This window comes from Staurois parvus, unplaced genomic scaffold, assembly GCF_062004578.1.
Source record: "Staurois parvus isolate SC_StPar_1 unplaced genomic scaffold, SC_StPar_1.0 ptg000438l, whole genome shotgun sequence".
Taxonomy (NCBI): domain Eukaryota; kingdom Metazoa; phylum Chordata; class Amphibia; order Anura; family Ranidae; genus Staurois; species Staurois parvus.
Genome location: NW_028318234.1, coordinates 5,693,693 through 5,711,345, shown reverse-complemented (window position 1 = coordinate 5,711,345; position 17,653 = coordinate 5,693,693). Strand labels below are relative to the sequence as shown.

The window sequence follows — 17,653 nt, the reverse complement described above, 5'->3', positions numbered from 1 at the left end:
ATTTTGGGCTCCTGTGGTGAGTAATTCTCTTTAGGAGGAATCCCTCTTTCGGTTTGCAGTTCTATTAGTGTTTGGTGGAGAAGTCCAGTGTGCACTTTAAGGGTCATTGAGATCTCCGACTATGTAATCAACATTAATGCTACTTACCAGTACACCATAGTCAAAACCCAACATCAGTTTGATCCTGCTAACCATTGGAAAATCGGTCCCAATGTGTTACTAAACCCACAACAGTAAAATCAGTCTGTATATGCTGTAAAGCATGCTTGTCATACTCACTGTGGAACCCAAGGGGTTAATCCTCAGCATTGTGTAAAAGGATGTTTGATCCTGTCTTCTCTGATCCTACCCTTCTTCCACTGTCCCCCAGTCCATCTGCTGATAGAACAGAGCATTGGGGGCAAGCTGCACATGCTCAGTTTTGTGTGTACTGCTAGAAAAGGGTTTTTTTTGTGGGCGGATGCATGTGATAAGGACAGGGCCAATCAGCACTGTCCAGACAGAGGGTATGCAATCTCATAGGGCAATAAGAGAATGAAAACTCCTGCTACAATCTTTAACCAGTGCTCTGCTGGACACTGATAGAAATCACAATATTGCTATATACTGCTGATGAGAAAAGGTATTTAGCAGTTTATATTTGCTAAAATAATTGCATTTCAATGTTCTTTGTACTGTGGGAGACCAGATATAGTGAATGCAGGGTCTGGGGTTTAGAAACACGATAAAATTAAAAATTTCAAATTAAATTCTACTAGTGGTTACTGATAACAGAGAACAATGTAACTGAAAGCAGTCAGAAGAGTACAGGAAGTTATCAGCTCTCTAGATTTATTGCAGAATTTAAGTCCTCATACACACTGGACATTTTTACAGCGGATGTTTTTGGCTTTTGACGGGTTTTTTTCTACAACCAGTAAACGCCCCAGCAGGTTATCCTATGTGTCCATGTACACAGACTGTAATCAGCATTTTTTTTTTGCTGGAAAAAAACCCAGAACTAGTGGGTTTGTAGAGTTTTTTAGCTTTAAAAATGCTCTAACCCTGAAAAACGCGGTAAAGCATGACAAAACAGCGTTTTTGGACTTTCTTTGAGCAAAAGGAAAAAAAAAACACAAAATGCGAATAAACACGGCTAAATGCTAATGCAAAAACGCTAAAAACCACTGAAAAACTCATGATTGTAATGTGACTTTACACAGCTATTGATATCAGCATTACTAAAACGCCCCGTGGGCATGGAGCCTTAAGTTCTTTTTTTGTACCTATCAAGCACTTTAAAGTGCACAGTTCATTCATTCATCTCAGCATTGCTGAAATTATACACTGTGCTACGAGTAATATCCATAATACAGAGAAGGGTGTGAGGACGGAGACACTTGTTGCTGCATCCAGAAAAGGAAGGCTTTGTGGCTGAATGCCAGAGATCTCACAACCTAAAACATGTGGATAGCCAATGGATGATTCAGACCAACAAATATACACAATATATCAGCAGTGGGTAGACTGTTCCTTCAACCTATCCTTGGCTTTCTCATTACACCCAGAACCACTACCGCTGTAAACTGTGCGGATCTACTCCATTCACACCTTCTTACAGCAATCCTTGTTGGTTACATGTGCGTCCATTCATCATATTCTGCACTTGCTTCACTAAAACAATTTCCAAGCAAGAAGCCAGAGGCGTCCTAAAAATATATTATCCTTAAAAAGGGACCTGTTGCTGGACCATTTATTTCAAAATCAATCTTCTCATAAGAATTTTAGCCTATTTTAGTTAAAGTGTTACTAAACCCAGGAGCCTGTATTCACTATATCTGGTCTTCCACAGTAAACACAGAACATGGAAATGCAATGATTTTAGTAAATATAAACTGCTAAATACATTTTCTGATCTGCAGTCTTGTGACTTCTGTCAGTGTCCAGCAGAGCATATGTTACAGCTTGTAGGAGGAGTTTTCATTCTCCCGATTGTTCTATGAACCTGCATGATCCCTGACCTTCTGGACAGTGCTGACTGGCCCTGTGCTGATCACATGCACCCACCCAAGAAAACAAAAACGCTCTAGCAATACACACCAAACTGAACATGTGCAGCTTGCCCCCAAGACTCTGTTCTATCAGCATATGGATTAGGGACTGTGGAAGAAGGGGAGGATCAGAGAAGACAGAATCAAACAGCCTTTTTACACAATGCAAAAAATTATCCCCTTAGATTCCACAGTGAGTATATCGAGCATGCGTTATTGCATATACAGACTGATTTTACTGTTGTGGGTTTGGTGGAAAAATAGAACTGAACCCCTAAGGTTATCTTATTGATATTGTTATCCTAAAGTATAGATGTAAATAATCTGGTTTCTGGGCAGGCGGCTTCCACATGCCAGAGGATCTCTACAGTCTCCTTGACTTGTAATGTAACAATTGAAGCACCAAACCACTGCTACAATTTCCAGATATGACTTTATTCAAATAAAAGTCAGGGAGACAATCCAAAGAGTAGCCAACACATTTTGTGGGTCCAAAACCACCCCCTTCATCAGGGCTTGAAATTATAAACAAGATAAATGGACTAAAAGGGAACTGGACCTTTAAGGATGTGATTACAAGCACTGGTCTTTTCAGCAGCTTATTTGACGGTTTGGTTGTTATTAACCTGTAAAATCCTTCCTTGTGTAGACATTTAAAAGCCCTAAAACCACTGCTGGGTGACGCCGTCGTAGGCTGGGTCCACACTTAAGTGGCTCTGTGAGCTGTGTTTGCGCAGGCACAATTTTCCGTCACCTTTTTTAAAATGCAAGAGAAAAATTTCCAGCTCAACTTACCGACCAGCCTGCAACCAACCGAACTGTCCGGTCTAACGGGTTCTGTTTGCAAACACATGCGCAAGCTGCAGAGCCTCTTCATGGCACCCCGATATTCTGCAGTTCCTTACTCTATAAATGAGGGAGCTCACCTGACCTCAGTCTATCCATTGTGATACATCTGCTTCTACTATGGAGGCTCTCAAAATTTATATTGTTAGAAACTGCAGAATATGGGGGTGCTGTGAAGAGGCTCTGCAGCTTACACATGTATTTGCAAATATTTGCAAATTAAACCCCTGTTTTTAATGCAAACTGTTAGACGGGACAATTCGGCTGCATCCAATTAAATTTGTAAAGTATTGTGCAAACTGTTGGCGCTATATAAGGCTAGGTTCAGACATATGCAGTGCAAATTCCTTCAGTTTTCTAATGGGAGTCAGTGAGCAGCTACAGTGCGAATCATCTACAGTTTTACTTGAATACCAACGTGTTTTCCATGTGATTTTGGTACAGCTGCATTTTTGTATCTCACTTTTTTCATAGGTGTACACTGTGTGTGTGTGTGTGCGCTCTCTCTCTCTCTCACATGACCCTTTTTCAAAATGCACTGTCGCTGGACTGCATATATGTGAACAACCTCCACAGGAAAGCATTTTATTTCTCATCTGATGCAAAGCACTGCCCTTCAAAAATCATCCAAAAATGCATCTGTGTGAACTATGGCTAAAACCTGTATTATAGTATTAATAATAATTAATAATATTAATAATTAAGAGTTGGTTCTGGCCAGCTCAGTGGATTGCTTTAAAAAAAGGCCTGGATTATTTCTTAGATACACAGAATATAACTGGAAACTAACATTTATAGGTAAAGTTGATCCAGGGAATATCTGATGGCCTCTCAGGGGATCAGGAAGGAATTGTTTCCCCCACAGGAGCAAACTGGATCATGCTTTGCTGGGTTTTTTGCCTTCCTCTGGATCAACTGTGGGTATACGATTGTGACTTTTTTTTTTTTTTTGATGGTTGAACTGGATGGACTTTTGTCTTTTTTCGGCCAGACTAACTATGTAACTGTGTAATAATAATAATAATAATAATAAATAATCAGACCAAGAACAAACACTAACTAATCCAGTCAATAATAAAGAAAAGAAAATATCCAACTGAAGTATTCTTTACATTAGGGGACTCCAAACGTTTCAAACAAATGGACAGTTTACTGTCCTTCAGAATTTAGGGGGGCCGGATTGTGACCAGTGGGGGTAGAAAATGGCCCGGGCCGAGAATAAACATGACCTCAGGGTTGGTGTTCAGTAGGAGGAGGAGTAGTGCCCCATCATTGGTATTAGTGGGATGAATAGTTCCCACCATTGGTATCTGTTCTGACTCAACTACAAGACCATAAACTTTTGTCTCCAGCGATGTATACAGCTATAGGATGTGGTGTTGAATCTATCTCTTGCATCAGGTCAGACAGTTTAACTCAATGAATAAACTCACATGTTGAGGAAGTCAGATGAGGAAACCCATTTGAATGTTGCATTTAATGGAGGATAATCATAGGTAGAAAAATGTTAATGTTGTAAGCCTTATGGAAAGATGCATTCAGGTAGACAGGATACAGTGAAATAAGGACAGAGAGGCAGGGGGGAGGGGTATACACAAGTACAGAGAGAGAAAGAGCTCAGCTTAGACAGGAGAAGACAGCTTAAAAGACACAGAGCAATGATAAACAAGTAATGGTCACAGAGAAACAATAATAAACCAAATAGTGCAACACAACAGTATCAGTGGAAGAATGGTGTCCCATTGTTGGTGTCAGAAGGAGGAATAGTGCTCAATCTTTGATACTAGTGGGAGGAATAGTGCCCCATAATTAGTGTCAGTGGCAGAAATTATGCCCCACTGTTGCTGTCAGTGGGAGGAATAGTGCCCCATCACTGGTAACAGTGATCAGGAATTATGCCCCACTGTTCGTATCAGTGGAAAAAGAGTGCACCATTGTTGGTGTCAGTAGGAGAAATAGTGCCTGATCATTGATACTAGTGGGAAGATTGGGGCCCATAATTAGTGGCAGGAATTATGCCCCACTGGTAACAGTGGAAGAATAGTGTCCCATTTTCTGTGTCAGTGGGAGGAATAGTGTCCCATGGTTGATGTCAGTGGGAGCAATAGTGTCCCATGGTTGATGTCAGTGGGAGGAATAGTGTCCCATCATTGGTATCAGTGGGAGGAATAGTGTCCCATCATTGGTATCAGTGGGAGGAATAGTGTCCCATCATTGGTATCAGTGGGAGGAATAGTGTCCCATCAATGTATACTACTGGGAGGAATAGGGCCCCCATCATTAGTGTCAGTGGCAGGAATTATTCCACACTGTTGGTGTCAGTGGGAGGAATAGTGCCCCATCAATGATACTACTGGGAGGAATAGTGCCACATATCATTAGTGTCAGTGGCAGGAATGACTCCACAATGTTGGTGTCAGTGGGAGGAATAGTGCCCCATCAATGATACCAGTGGGAGGAATAGTGCCCCCATCAATAGTGTCAGTGGCAAGAATTACTCCACACTGTTGGTGTCAGTGGGAAGAATAATACCCCATCACGGATACTAATTGGAGGAACAGTGCCTCATATTACTGGGAGGAAAAGTGTCCCAAGGAACAGATAAAGGCTAGTAAAGGGCCACATCCGGCCCTCGGGCCACAGTTTGGAGACCACTGCTTTACATAATTACCAAATAAATAATGTATCAGATTGGCCACTTTTAAAATCTGCTACAGTTTCATTGAAAAGAGTCGGTATGATTTACCTAATTACCAAATAAATAATGTATTACTTCACTCTGCAACCACAAACCCCAAATCAGGAATGTTCCAGTGACCCATTAGACATCACAGGCTATCTGAAAGTTACATACAAATGAGGCTTCTACAAGTACATCAGATTTCTTAAAAGTCTCAGTCACTGACTCAATACAAAGTCAGCAAGTCATCTGCTACTCACCACAAATTATGTAACGCAATGACATCCATGACGATTCAACAATAATAAATTATACTACGCATGCATGTGCTAAATAATGGAATAACTAAAAATGTTATCTCTATGCTTCTTATTATCTGGAGAAAAGCTAGAGGAAAGTGTAGCAGATTGCAGTGTAGCAGAATCCTGAAACATCTTCTTAAACCAACATAAATATTAAATGCGTGCTTATGAAATAAGTAAAGTTCATCATTCTATACACATTCACAGATGGCACTTTTCATACAAAATTATCACACAATTAATAACCATGATTAAGGAATGAATCGTCATTGGGGATCCAAAAAAGGACAATTCCATAGATTCCAAGAAGCATAGCATGTCAATCCTTTATTTATATTATATATATGGCAATCCTGTAGATATAGTTTGTATACAGTGATCCTATAGTTGTAGTATGTACCTAGTGATCCTACAGTAATGTATACAGCCATCCTTAGGTTCTAGTACAGCAATGGGCAAACTACGGCCCGCGGGCCGTATACGGCCCGGCGGACCTTTTAATCTGGCCCGTGGAGCGTGATACTGTCAGGATGGCTGTCAGGATGTGTGTAGGCGAAGCAGCGTGACGAACGTGAGGGGAGCTAGGTTCCTCTCACAGTCCGCCCTGAAGACCGGAACGGCGCGGGAACATAGTGAGAGGAACGCGCGGAGCAAAGGTAAGTGAATTGAATTACTATATGGGGGATGAATTACTATATGGGGGATGAATTACTATGGGGGATGAATTACTATAGGGGGGATGAATTACTATATGGGGGATTCATTACTATGGGGGATTCATTACTATATGGGGGATGAATTACTATATGGGGGATGAATTACTATATGGGGGATGAATTACTATGCTTACTATGGGGGATTAATTACTATGCTTACTATGGATGACACATACACATCATTCATCTACTCTTGGTCCGGCCCCCGGGTCCAATATATGAACCCATTGCGGCCCTCAAGTCAAAAAGTTTGCCCACCCCTGTTCTAGTACCTATACAGTCATACTATGGTTCTAGTATATATACAGCTATCCTATAGTTATTGTATATACACAGTACAGCCATCCTATAGTTATTGTATATATACACAGTACAGCCATCCTATAGTTATTGTATATATACAGTACAGTCATCCTATAGTTATTGTATATATACAGTACAGTCATCCTATAGTTATTGTATATACAGTACAGTCATCCTATAGTTATTGTATATATATATATATACACAGTACAGCCATCCTATAGTGATTGTATATACAGTACAGTCATCCTATAGTGATTGTATATATACAGTACAGCCATCCTATAGTTATTGTATATACACAGTACAGTCATCCTATAGTTATTGTATATACAGTACAGTCATCCTATAGTTATTGTATATATATATATACACAGTACAGCCATCCTATAGTGATTGTATATACAGTACAGTCATCCTATAGTGATTGTATATATACAGTACAGTCATCCTATAGTGATTGTATATATACACAGTACAGCCATCCTATAGTTATTGTATATATACACAGTACAGTCATCCTATAGTTATTGTATATACACAGTACAGTCATCCTATAGTTATTGTATATACACAGTACAGCCATCCTATAGTGATTGTATATACAGTACAGTCATCCTATAGTGATTGTATATATACAGTACAGTCATCCTATAGTTATTGTATATATACACAGTACAGTCATCCTATAGTTATTGTATATACACAGTACAGTCATCCTATAGTTATTGTATATATACAGTACAGTCATCCTATAGTTATTGTATATATACACAGTACAGTCATCCTATAGTTATTGTATATATACACAGTACAGCCATCCTATAGTTATTGTATATACACAGTACAGCCATCCTATAGTGATTGTATATATACACAGTACAGCCATCCTATAGTTATTGTATATACAGTACAGCCATCCTATAGTGATTGTATATATACACAGTACAGTCATCCTATAGTTATTGTATATACAGTACAGCCATCCTATAGTGATTGTATATATACACAGTACAGCCATCCTATAGTGATTGTATATATACACAGTACAGCCATCCTATAGTGATTGTATATATACAGTACAGCCATCCTATAGTTATTGTATATACACAGTACAGCCATCCTATAGTGATTGTATATATACAGTACAGTCATCCTATAGTTATTGTATATATACAGTACAGCCATCCTATATTATTGTAGGTGCACAGCCATTCTATAGTTACCCAGGTACTAGCATTCTAAATGGCAGGCAGATTTCTTGCAGACCTGGTGTATCTAAACTCTATCCCTGCTAATTTGGAGGAGCAAGATCAACAGCACACATATGTACAGATTTCATAAAACAGATTGTTTTTACCTTCATAAGCTCCCTTTCAATAAACAAGAACATCAAAAAGGATTTGGCTACATTCAGGGCTCATTCACATGGGTGGACAAGAGGGAAAGAGTAAAAATAGGCTGTTGAGCCAAGGTTTTACTGCCCCTCATCCACTCCTTTTAATCTGCAACAGCAGCTGGATGGAGTTGTACACATAAAGTGGCAAAGATTATACCTATGTTGCATTCAGTGGGTAAGGCCGCCGCCAAACATGACCCACTCAAGTGAATAGGGCCTCCCAGCAACCGCAATGCAATTGCATCAGGGTGGTGCGGGCTTTTCAGGGTTACAATGTCAGCAAGGAAGAGGGCCATCTGCCCTCCACGGTGGATCGTTTTTCAGAGCGGTGGCACAGGCTGTCACAACTGAGAGTGTACCCTTACACCGTCTCCTGCGTTGGTTCATTGAAATGTTAGTGAGATTATATCAGACATACAAACAAATCTTACGCTTCCCAGGTCAAGTTCTTCGGAGTTAAAATATACCGTTCATGTGTTTAGACACGTTCAGAGTATGTAACCTGCCCCTGGACTTCTAATTTCTCTAAACACAGCCAAACTGAATGAACCTGTACGCAGGTAAATGAACAGTGTGACTAATGATAGGTTCACTTGTACATTTGCATTTTCATGCTTTTTAATGCATTTTTCATGCGTCATGCATATTTTGCTTGGCCATGGAAAGACAAGTCGAGTTTTCTGGGGGGTGAGGGAATGTTGTCATGAACTAAAATGCAGTCTATGGGGTCAAAAATGTATGCACCAAAAAGGCACCTGCACTACTGTTCGCAGTGCACAGGTATGAATGGACCCCATAAAACTGCATTGCAACTCTCTTATCATGCATTAAGCAGGCCATACATGATACAATTTTCTTATTCAATTTCCTTTAAATTTGTATACAATCAGACAGGCCCTTGCACTACATAGTAGAAGGTAAATCTAAAGTCTTTAGGTTTGACCTCATATTATATGATTTTGGTAGCTCTAAAGGAAAATTGTACAAGGTGCACATGGAGCCTTAGTCCTCACTCACACCCAGGGGCGGACTGACCATTTGGAAACTTGGGCACTGCCCGAGGGCCCGGGGTCAGTAGGGAGCCCCATGAGATGCCCCTGGTACCTTTTTCATAGGCTTTTTTGAGTTTGGGCAAGGACACAGGGGCCCCATGATCCCCTATTGCCCGGAGGCCCCATGAGTTGTCAGTCTGCCCCTGCTCACACCTGTGCAATTTGTTGTGCAATGCAGAGGAGTCCCATTATTGTCAATGGGGCTTATTCACACCTATGCAATACATTTCCATGTGATCTGGAAAAAGGTGCCCAGCCGTATATATTTGATGCAAAATAGTACTTTTTGCCCTCCATATTCTTCAATAGCAGAGCATGAAAGACAAAAAAAATGCATAAAAGTAAAAAATACACAAAAAAGCAGATGCACAAGAGTGCGTGAACCTACCTTTGTACCACTGAAAATCATTACATACATTTATACACATTTAGAAATAAAGGCTTATAAAACACATGTGTGAATGAGGCCTTAGACAGCTAAAAAATGTTAAAAATGTATTCTAACACACTGAACATTTTTATGATGTATCTGGCTAAATGTACTCCAGGAAGAATTCCAGAGGCAACAATTTCCACAAACATTTCTTAAAGTGTTACTAGGACCCTGCATTCACTATATCTGGTCTCCCCGGACCCTGCATTCACTATATCTGGTCTCCCACAGTACACACAACATCGAAATGCAATTATTTTAGTAACTATAAACTGCTAAAGACCTTTTCTCCTCAGCAGTTAGAGCAGTCTTGTGACTTCTATCAGTGTCCCGCCAAGCACTAGCTAAAGCTTGTAGGAGGAGTTTTCTTTCTGCTCTAGGAGGATGCAGAACCCCTGACCTCTGTCTGGACAGTGCTGATTGGCCCTGTGCTGATCACATGCACTCTCCCAAGAAAAAAAAAAACCTCTCTAGAAATACACACCAAACTGAGCATTTGCAAAATGCCTACGGTTCAGTCTGTCTTATCAGGAGATAAGAGGTGGTCGCTTAAACAAGGGGAGGAACAGAACAATCAGGATCAAATGGCCTTTTTGCACAATGCAGAAGATTAACCCCTTAGGTTCCACAGTGAGTGTAACAAGCATGCTTTACTTCATATACAGACTGATTTTACTGTTGTGGGTTTAGTAACACTTTCAGACAGTTGGCAATTATTCGCATTACACAAGACAGAGGATTTACTCATTTGTAACCAGGGGGCGGACTGACCATTTGGAAACTCAGGCACTGCCCGAGAGCTGCCCCTGGTACCTTTTTCATAGGCTTTTTTGAGTTTGGGCAAGGACACAGGGGCCCCATGATCCCCTATTGCCCGGGGGCCCCATGAGTTGTCAGTCCGCCCCTGTTTGTAACGCACTATCGTCCCCAGGAGCGCTTAGCAAAAAATGTCACAAAATATGAGTACTAACGATCCATCAACAAGTACACAGCACTTCCTAGGGGGACATATACAGAATACCATCAAGATAAAACATCAGAACAATCAAAGCTTAGAGGCACCAAGCCAGAAACAATAGCTATGACTTTCTCAATGTATGGGAAAGTGTCCACACAACTGTCAGCATTATCAACACACAGAAAAGAGAAAGAGGTGGGATTTTATATGGTGCTACATCCTCAGGAGTCAACACAACTACAAAATATAGAATAAAAACAATACACTTTACTGTGAATAAAAAATTGTCCAGCCCCTTTCACACAGGCGTTCCGTTTGTTTCATCAGTTCAGTCACATTTTTTTCAAAGAAAAGATGGATTCAGTTTACATAAATTTTTACATTCACTACCAATGCAAAAATGAATCATTTGTTTATTAAGTACTGATATAGAGCTGTCAATTTACGCAGCGCTTTACATATATATATATTGGTACATTCACATCAGTCCCTAACCCTCAGATCCAGATCCTAACCCCCAAAATGTAAAAAAAAAGAAAAATTAAAAGAAATAAAAAAAAGAAAACAGGAATGCATATACAGAGGATGGACCAATATGGATGACATTCACATCAAATACTCATGTTAGCGAATGCAATAGCTTTCAATTTTTTTAGCAATAGCAAACCTTTGTAAAAGTCAGCTTCATGCTAGTTTCTGTCCTTGTCAACCTGACTTATTTCAGGTACTTATATAGTGCTATTAATTTACGCAGTGCTTTACGTATATATTGTACATTCACATCAGTCCCTAATCCTGAGGCTAGGTTCACACTGATGCGGTGCGATACGTCGCATGTGATTCGCACAAGAACCGCTCCGCATTCCTGTGCAAATCACAGGCGATTTGTGTGCGGTGCGATTGGAGCCATACTTTAGGTATGGCACTAATCGCACCGCACCCTCAACAAAAATGTGCAGGACCCTTTTTTGGGTCAGCACTTGAATCGGATCGCATGGGTATTCACACCTATGCGATCCGATTCTGCACATCGCACCGTGTTTTGTGGACCAATTTCGGGTGTTGTTAACATAACATACACACTCGCATCAGTTCACATAAACAGGGTGCAATTCTGATGCAGCGTGGAATTCGCACAGAAAATGCTGCGAATCCCGCACCACATCAGTGTGAACCCAGCGTCAAGAGCGTGCAATCTAAGGTCCCTAACTTACATTCATACACACACATACTAGGGACAATTTAGACAGGAGCCAATTAACCTCATGTCTTTGGAGTGTGGGAGGAAGCCAGAGTACGTGGAGGAAACCCACAAAGGCACAGGGAGAACATGCAAACTCCAGGCAGGTGGTGCCGTGGTTGGGATTCAAACCAGCGACCCTAGTACTTAAATCCATTTTTCGTCTCTTCCGGTTTTTTTTGTTTTTATTTAACAGAACAAAAATAAGGCTTTGATCCATGTCAAAGAACGAATGTTGACGGATGTGGATGTAAATGGATGATCATCTGTTTACATCCGTTTTTCCATAGAGATCCATTGATGTTTGTTTGTCATCCATCAACAGATGGTTGAAAAATAGACAAAACGGAATACCTGTGTGAAGAAGGCCTTAAAAGCCAACAATCAATCATATGCCTGATGATATCCACAGCACTGTGGTTAGCACTTCCACCTAGCAGCATTAGAGTTGTTGGTTTGAATCCCAACCACGGCACCACCTGCCTGGAGTCTGCATGTTCTCCCTGTGCCTGCACGGGGTTTCCTCCAGAACTCTGGTTTCCTTCCACACTCCAAAGACATGCTGGTAGGTTAATTGACCCTAGTTTGTGTATGTATGAATGTGAGTTAGGGACCTTAGATTGTACGCCCCTTGAGGGTTAGGGTAAGATGTGAATGTACAATATATATGTAAAGTGCTGTGTAAATTGACGGCGCAATATAAGTACCTGAAATAATAATAATATCCCAAAAAGGGCATAGGTTTTACAATACAAATATTCTCCCTAACAGACGAGAACCAACTTTTGAACCCTATTGTACTTTGCACAAACCAAGTATGATGACCCAAAATAACAGTTGGGCAGCACAGTGGCTAAATGGTTAGCATTTCTGCCTGGCAGTACTAGGGTCGTTGGTTCAAATCCCAGCCACGGCACCTCCTGCCTGGAGTTTGCATGTTCTCCCTGTGCCTGTATGGGTTTCCTCCAGGTACTCCAGTTTCCTCCCACACTCCAAAGACATGCTAGTAGCTGAACTGGCTTCTGTCTAAATTGTCCCTAGTATGTGTAAGTATGGATGTAAGTTAAGGACCTTAGATTGTACGCCTCTTGAGGGCTAGGGACTGATGTGAATGTACAATATATATGTAAAGTGCTGCGTAAATTGATGGCGCTATATAAGTACCTGAAATAAATAAATAAAATAAACAGTCTTTAAAATATGGAGCCACTGGGGTGTATTTACTAAAACTGGAGAGTGCAAAATCTGGAGCAGCTCTTCATAGAGACCAATCAGCTTCCAGGATTTATTGTCAAAGTTCAAACTGAATAAGCTGAAGTTAGAAGCTGATTGGCTACCATGCCCAGTTGCACCAGATTTTGCACTCTCCAGCTTTAGTAAATCAACCCCTTGGAATCTGTGGGATGTATAAATTAGTCTCAACACATTTCGTGATTGAACATTTCTTCAGGAGACCATGAGGTGAAGAGTAAATGGAAAAACCAAGTAAGAGCGTTAGAAGATGCTGTATGATGTCCAGGGGGTGGAAATGCGACGTCCGGGGGGAGAAAATGCGATGCCCGGGGGGGTGGAAATGCGATGCCCGGGGGGGTGGAAATGGGATGTCCAGGGGTGGAAATGGGATGTCCAGGGGTGGAAATGGGATGTCCAAGGGTGGAAATGGGATGTCCAGGGGGTGGAAATGGGATGTCCAGGGGGTGGAAATGGGATGTCCAGGGGGTGGAAATGGGATGTCCAGGGGGTGGAAATGGGATGTCCAGGGGGTGGAAATGGGATGTCCAGGGGGTGGAAATGGGATGTCCAGGGGGTGGAAATGGGATGTCCAGGGGGTGGAAATGGGATGTCCAGGGGGTGGAAATGCGAGGTCCAGGGGGTGGAAATGCGAGGTCCAGGGGGTGGAAATGCGAGGTCCAGGGGGTGGAAATGCGAGGTCCAGGGGGTGGAAATGCGAGGTCCAGGGGGTGGAAACCTCTGTAGTGCTGGTGGGACCAAATCAAACAGCAGATTTTCCAAATAGCAGTGCCCCAAATGCCAATTATGGAACCAGGATCCAAAAGCACCAGACCTTGTACTGATCCATCAAAGAAAGCAACATGCCCCACTGTGTGCACCAAATGGCATAGAGATGACAACTATCAGCAATGTCTCATTTCCGTCCCTTCTGCTGCTGAGCAAGTTCAGCAATCCCATCACACTCGGTCCAGTCCTGCAATACCACTGCATCCAATACAGTCCCCAGAAGGATGCATTTGCTACATTGAAACATCATTTGAAATTTACATTTTTTTGATGAATACAGAATAACCAAAAAAGGTTATTAATAGATAAAAACAAACAAGAATTTAAAAAAAAGATAAAAATAAGGATACATTTAAAAGTGCATTAAATAAAAAGAAATATGAATAAAATAAAAATGAAATGTTTTGAGGAGAGGGGCAGTTTGAAATGAATGAGCAGTTTTATAAGTCACTAACTAGGGACTAATCAGTGAACCTGGGACTGTCCTTGAAGATCTGACATTTTACTTGCGATGGATCAATAAATAAAATGACTTTAAAAAACAACATATAGGAAGGTGGGGGGGGGGGGGTCAGTAAGAAATACATGGGCAGTACTGAGAACCAGGTGCTATTATTCCATGGACAGATCTGTCAATCTTGGACTGTTTACATACAATGTATCAATATTATTAGTAGTAGTTGTAGTAGTTGTAATAATAATATAACCCCAGCCAGCTTTATATAGAAGGGGTCAGTGAGAAATAAGCGGTTACTTTTAAAGACAGTACACATTATAGAAACACAGTCCAGATGCGTTCCCGGTGCATTTCTGCAGGTTTTTTTTACGCTTTTAGGTGTGTTTTTGATGTGTTTCGGTGTATTTTTTATGCTTTCCGGTTAATTTTTTTCCCCCCTTTCTTTTTCTTCAATTTAAAAAGAGACGTGCGCTCCAGGGCATTTTTGATGTGTTTTGGAGTATTCCAGTGTGTGTGTTCCCAATGCATTTCTGCATGTTTTTTTTTTTACGCTTTTTGGTGTGTTTTTGATGTGTTTCGGTGTATTTTTTATGCTTTCCGATGCATTTCTGCATGGTTTTTTTTACGCTTTTTGGTGTTTTTGATGTGTTTCGGTGTATTTTTTATGCTTTCCGGTTCATTTTTTCCCCCCTCCTTTTCTTCAATTTAAAAAGAGACGTGCACTCCAGTGCATTTTTGGAGTATTCCAGTGTGTTTTTGATGTGTTTTAACCGCGTTCCAGTACAGTAGCATGTTCTACTTTTTTTTACTGGAACTGTAAGCACTGATGTGCACTGTGACATCGATATCCATGTAACCTACTTTGTGTGTTTTGGATGCAGGACAAAAAAGCACCTGAAACGCATGTAGTGTGAACTGGCCCTCAAACTCAGGGACAGATCTGTGATCCTGGGACTGTGATGGGGATCTGGTACTTTACATGCAACATATCAACAATAGCAAACAAAAACAAAAAACATAACCAGCCAAGGAAGCCATGAGTATGAAATCGGTGGGCAGTTTAGGGACTGATCCTGGGACTGTCCTGGGAGATGTGACATTTTCCATCCAATGTACCAATATTAGTAGGACACCATAGCACATCCAGTGTGTACAGAAGGAGTGAGGACGGGTGCTGGACGAATTGGTCAGTTGTACAAATCAGGGACACAACTTCCAAGGACGGACCTGGGAATCTGGGACTTTGGATATCTGATATTTCACAAACAATGTGTCATTAGATGTAAAACAAAACACATCGAGTTGGTGGAAACAGACTCCATGCAGATCCGGGGGTCAGCTAGAAGTCAGGACTAGGATTGCAGGGACAGGTCTGTGATCCGGGACTGGGAGCTGACAATCTATATACAATGTATCCATAGACGAACCTATCCTCGGGGGGGGGGAGGGGGTGGATGCGTAGAGGGGTGAGGACTGGCACAGGTCGGTGGTCCCCGTAGAAGATGCTGACACGGATCAGTCCCCACGGTGTGTCCTGTACTCAGTCCCAGCACAATGCCCGCTGATCCCCATCCACACCTCCGGCCTCCTCCGGAGCACACAGCCCCCCGGTGCCCCCCGCACTGCCCCCCGGTCCCCCGTGACTCACATTGCCGGGCGCTCCGCTGTCGGTCGGTGAGATGTCCGCACGGTGATCGGGGAGATGAGTCACTCCGGGATCTCTACATCGTCCTCCTCCCCGACCACAGCCAGGAGCCGGTGACGTCACTGCCCGGGGAACACACCGCCCCGCCCACTACAAGGAGGAGGCAGAGCAGGCTGGAGTGTGGGCATTGTATGTGTGTGTACATGTGTACATGTGTGTATACTGTGCCTGTGTACATGTGTGTACCGTGTATGTGTGTATTGTGTATGTGTACGTACTGTGTATGTGTACATGTGTGTATACTGTGTATGTGTGTACCGTGTATGTATACTGTGTATGTGTGTACCGTGTATGTGTACATGTGTGTATACTGTGTATGTGCACATGTGTGTACCGTGTATGTGTACATATACTGTGTATGTATACACGTGTGTATATGTGTATACCGTGTTTGTGTATATGTGTGTATACCGTGTATGCCTCACATCAGTGCAGTGTACATATCTGTGCTGTGATCAGTAGGGAGGGATCAGTGTGCACACGGGGAGCACATAGCACACGGTAGAAATGCAGCCTGGATGTCAGGATAATGTGGTTGTCCCTGGAAGGAGTCCTGATTCCACATTACATGGGTTGAACTAGATCGGGTGTCGGCAACCCGCGGCTCCAGAGCCGCATGCGGCTCTTTTTCATCTTTGCTGCGGCTCCGGAGCACACTGCCCACCAGGTGACAGGCAATAGGGTTTCAGTGGTCGGCAAGCCACATGCGGCTCTTCTGTGTGCCAGGCGCCCGCTCCCCTCCCTCCTCTCGGGCGGCCGCCTCAAAAATCAGGACTCTTTTAATCCGGCCCGCGGAGCGTGGAACATTAGCTGTCAGGATGTAGGCGGGGCAGCCAGGATGTAGGCGGGGCAGCGTGACGAACTCCTCTCACAGTCCGCCCTGAAGACCGGAACACAGCGCGGGAACACAGCGAGAGGAACGCGCGGAGCAAAGGTAAGTGAATTGAGACAATATGGGGAATTAATTACTATAGGGGGGATGAATTACTATATGGGGGATGAATTATTATATGGAGGATTAATTACTATGGGGGATGAATTACTATGGAGGATGAATTACTATATGGGGGATGAATTACTATATGGGGGATGAATTACTATATGAGGGATGAATTACTATATGGAGGATGAATTACTATATGGGGGATGAATTACTATATGGGGGATGAATTACTATGGGGGATGAATTACTATGGGGGATGAAGCTAACTGCACGATCCTGTATATAGCATTAAGGTAAGAAACAATATATGCAGTGTCGGATTTGTTTTAAATGTTGCAATGGTTTTGCGGCTCCCAGTCTTTTTTTTCCCTTCGGAAACGGGTCCAAGTGGCTCTTTATGTCTTAAAAGTTGCAGACCCCTGAACTAGATGGACTCATGTCTTCTTTCAACCACACTCACACCCCAGTCACACTGGATGAGACTTGGCATGCGATTTGCATGCCATGCGACTCGCAAATCGCATGTCAAGTCGCACCGTGTTGTCTGCAATTACACCAGTTATATCGCTG

The 17,653-nt window shown here is 42.2% G+C and overlaps 1 protein-coding gene across 1 annotated transcript in view; it reads right to left on the bottom strand.

The window, feature by feature from the left end:
• LIFR (LIF receptor subunit alpha) overlaps positions 1-16,219 on the bottom strand; it is a 147,586-nt gene extending 131,367 nt beyond the window's left edge. The window contains exon 1 of the mRNA XM_089687828.1: positions 16,084-16,219. The gene's annotated coding sequence lies outside the window, so the exon portion shown is untranslated. The remainder of the gene's footprint in view (positions 1-16,083) is intronic.
• Positions 16,220-17,653: the final 1,434 nt, after the last annotated feature.